We start from the raw sequence: 4486 nt of genomic DNA on the forward strand, positions 1-4486 counted from the left end.
CATAAATTGAGTGCCAAGACGATGCCTTCTGCTTTGGCCGGGCCGGTGGTAAAATATGAATAACCAAGCACTGTCGGACGGGTTGACGATACCGTTTTGGTATGTATTATTTTTACGAAGCACCTGCTTGAAGCTTTAGTTTGCCAAGGGTTTCGTTAGGAGCAACCAGGAGGCCCTTACTGGTGCTCTGAATGCTGGCAGCCTAGAAGGTGCCAGCTTGCAAGTAAAGGATTTTGATTTACCATCTGTTTATGCGTAGTGTGGATAATGGAACGTTGGGTGGTTGGTTAATAAGCAGTTAAGCTAATTCTCTGCTAGCAGGGCGGTAAGTCCATTAAAACGGAATTCAGCACTTATAACACCAGGGGTTAAACCCTAAAAGGCTTTTCGGAGTTAAAAATGCTTTACGTTCCTGAGTCTTGGGTTGACTAGTCAACAGAAACGAAGAAGAAAATAAGTTCCAATTCTTGAGTTGTTAAAGCAAAATTTTCAGATTAAAATGCTTCAGATGCTAAAATGCTTTCAGAAATGTTGTAATGTGGCGCCTTCTACATTCAATATTCCATATTTTCACACTCAGTTTTACGATATTTTCGACGCCACCGAGCAACCACGTGTGACGGTGCGGCATCTGGTTCGGAGACACCGATTTAATTTAGCGCGCTTGTGCGTATGGCACAAAGTAATTTCATTTCCTCGTGTTGCGTTACAACAGCACACCCGTTGGTATGCACCGCAAGCCTGACAAGGTTCGCCTGCCCGGGGGGACAAACCAGAGAGAACACGGGGAGGCTTTAATAGCGTAAAGTGCATCTCAACGGTGCACTGGTGGCTCCGTGCAGAGGCAAAGCAGAAGCAGCAGCCGAAAGAACCCGCGGTTGGTACCGGAACCGGAAGGACATACATTAGGTGTGCAATTTAATTCATCATCCCGCCGGCTCCCGGGAGAATGATGAATAATTCAGCGCCCGCAGTACTCGTGGGAACGGGACGGAAACAAGACGCTCGGAATGCTCGGCCGCTCGGCGCATGCAAAAAGGACCGTGAAAATGTGAAGCCCGGCTGGGTCCGTTTTTATGCACGAATATTTGTCACCGCAGCCTGTTCCAGTTTGCGCCATGTTTGCGACGAGCCTAAAGCATCAAGCCCGGATTGGCTTGCGGGGTTTACGCGAGGATCAACAATTTGTGGGCAAAAAATGTACCTCCAGCGGAAGGTTCGCCCTGAAGCTGAAACTTATTTTTTCGACTCCACGGGCGTGGCACGGGAATGGCATAAATCGTTCCAAGAAATGGCCAGCGGCCACTCTATCGGGCGCGGGCGTTTTTCAATCCCGTTCCTGAGAAATTGCTCGTTACTTTCCCCAAATCTCCATCGATTCGTGGGCAGATGAATCATGGCTCAGCCCCCCGGTCCGCCCGGGGCTCGGGGCCAAATTCCGGGAGTTCCGCTGTTCAGTCCAGTTTCTATTATCGAGCCGGCGCTCCTACCGGTCTGAGCTTATATTTTAATCTTCTCCCACGGCCAACTGGCTCGGTGAAAACTTCCATCGCAGTCTATTGAGGTGAAGCAATAGGTAAAAAAAAGAACGAAACTAACCCGGAACACGGTTCACTGGCCAGGAATCGCTTCAATGAATGAAAATTGATTGATAAGCGGAACGGTTCCGGCTTTCCTCCGGCTCTCCGGCAGATGAAAGCGCACCCGAAAATCCGGGCCGCGGCACCCGGGGGCGTCCTGTTTTACAAAGTCTCGGATTTGCATACATTTGCAAATTTGAATAAACCACCTCCCACCGTACTGCTCCCTGCGAGGTCCCGGGCCCCCTTTTGGCACCTTTCCGGCCCGTGCCATAATCCGGGACTGCTCCGTTGGTGAAGTGAAGGGCAACGAAAAATGTTTCGCTGCCCTTTCGCTGTCGCATCCGACCCGACTTCGAGGCTCGCGTTTTGTGGCCATTTGAATCTTAAGCAGCGGAACGGTGGCCTAAAAGGAAGTTGGCCAGGGCATGCCCTGGCCGAGGAAAGTATCGCGCGCGTTTTCCGCGAAGCGGTACGCTGAATGGCACAGATTAGCGTCACCGTCGACGTGCCCCACCGGGGCTCATACAAAATGCATGTAATAATCCTTGACGCAAGATGGATCGGGGTATCGGCTTTAAATCGGCCACCCCTACCGTCTCCGGTCCGTCCGCGTCAACGACGGTTTTCGAAAGAGCGCGAAGGACACTCTGGCGTGGGTCCCACGCGAGATAACGATAATTTCGAACGATAGCACTGGATGGCGTCGAAATCGAAACAATTAACACCCCATTGAGGTCGTGGAGGTCGGTTCCGTGCCGGCCGGGTCCGGTCCGAGATGTCCAGTCACCGGTAGCCGGCAGCCCGGGGCGATTGTGGCTTTTCTCGATCGTTTGATCCTAATGGCGGTCCCGGTGCCCGTGGGGACCCGGTATCCCCGTGGCGGGGGATGGTGTGCGGGGAAGCAGTGTCATAAAATGGTTCGCTTCGGCCCTGCCCTCCATTGCGGATGCTGGTCCCCGTTGCCGTGAATTACAATCATTATCGAAGGTGTTTAATTAAACTGCAGACCTCGAACCGATCTCTCTCTATCTGCTCGGGTCTCTGCCTGGCGGGCAAGGGGAACCGAAAAATGGCCCGGTGTGCCATGATCACCATCGTAAAGTTTCGCTCGTTTCACAGTCCCCCGGGGGCGGCCCTTGGAATCACGGCTTTGGCCTCTGCTGCTGTCGGTTCAGGGGACAGCACGCAACTGCAACTGCAGCTCGCCGGTGGCCCATGGACAGTGACTATGTTTGGAAATTGTCAAGCAGAGAAAGGCCACAGTTTGGATTGCACAATAGTTGCACTGTTGATGAAGGTTACATTATTGAAAATGTTATTTAGTTGGGCAAAGGTTGCAAACGGGGTGGTGAGCTTTTTTGATTGCAGAAGCTACCGCCGTACAGGGCAAGAGAGATGCATAAGGCTCTCCTATTCAATAGAATTGAAATGTACAGTGCCTCACAAATACATAAAGCAAAGTTCATTGTTTTTTTAGGTTTTGTTTAAGAAGAGAAGAAGAATTAAAAAAAGGCGTTTGGATTGGATGTTTGGTTAGTTGTAAAACGCATATGCCTATCACGTTTTTGTGGTGATCGGTTGTAAATGTTTTGTTGTTTTGGTAATCTACGACAGCTCGCCAAGCCAAGTGTTGTCCTTTTGTGACGGAGTTGAAGAAATCATTAATAGAATGAAATCTTTGTGTTGTTTAATTGGTTTGCTTTTGTGGTGTTTGATTGGTAAATCTAAAGGAACTGCATTTTTGTAGACCATCAGAAGAACAACCTTTTCTCTGAAATAGCCGTCTGTGGATGCTTTTTTCTGTAATATTACCCTTGTTTACGCAGCTCTTCTTTCTATGAAGTGTTGTTTGAGTGCTCGATAAAGGGCCCTCAACAATATGATACTCTTCAACTCTATAATAATGTTATCAAATCCCACATTGATGCGTTTCGACAACGGACGGTTCTGTGAAATGGTACACAAACCAATTACCGGATGTAACTTGAATCGAAACCGTCGGAACCGTGAGAAAGTTTCATCGAGAGAGAAAGAGAGCGATCATCAAAGAGCAGCAGACGGGTCGGGTTCACTCCCGACAGCTCAATTGACCTCTTTCCGAGGTGCGTATTTCGATACAGGAAACGGGTGGCTCCATTCGCCGAAGACGTTTAATTTTATTTCGGGTCATGCCAGGCTTTTTTTTATCATGTACCTATCCCGGGCCGAAAGAGAACCCTATAAAGGATTTCTAGGAGCACCCGGAACGATCCTTTCGGAGTGGATGGCTAGAAGCGGAAAGTCCTGTGCCGTAATATTTCTTGTTTTTCGCGTAAACACAGACAACAGCCGTCCCACACGCACGGGGACAGTGTGTTGGGATACGGTTGATAAGTGGCACCGTGATAAGATGTATTTCTGTTTCCGTCGCTGTTTCCTTTCGTGTCCGTGCCGATGCCGAAGAAAAGGTGGGCCGAATCCTTCGCTCCATTCGCCCGACTTTACGTGGGTTACGTTCTGACAATACATTTATTGCCGCGAGCTCCGAATGGCAAACAAATGCACAAACACACACACACACAAACATCCCAAACGGAGCCTTTATCCTGACCGGGCGAATGAGTCAAAAACAACGCGGCGGCGGCGGCGTCGGGTCCAGGCCGGAAGCGGGCCAGAAAAGTGGCTCCCATTTGCCGTTCGCCGGATTCGGAAGAACGGAGCCGGACCGTTGAACGTTGGGTTGTCATTTCACTCATTTGTCGAAGCGTGTTCGACAGAGAAAGCGGGCGGGCGAGAAAGAGCGAGAGAAAACAGATAAAACCCGACAAGAGGAGCATAAAATACAGCGTGGCCGGGCACGGGTGGCCGGGTACGGGTGGCCGGGCCCCTAGCACGTCTGGCAGCAGATAAGTAGTCGAAGCCGT

This window comes from Anopheles cruzii, chromosome 3, assembly GCF_943734635.1.
Source record: "Anopheles cruzii chromosome 3, idAnoCruzAS_RS32_06, whole genome shotgun sequence".
Lineage (NCBI taxonomy): Eukaryota > Metazoa > Arthropoda > Insecta > Diptera > Culicidae > Anopheles > Anopheles cruzii.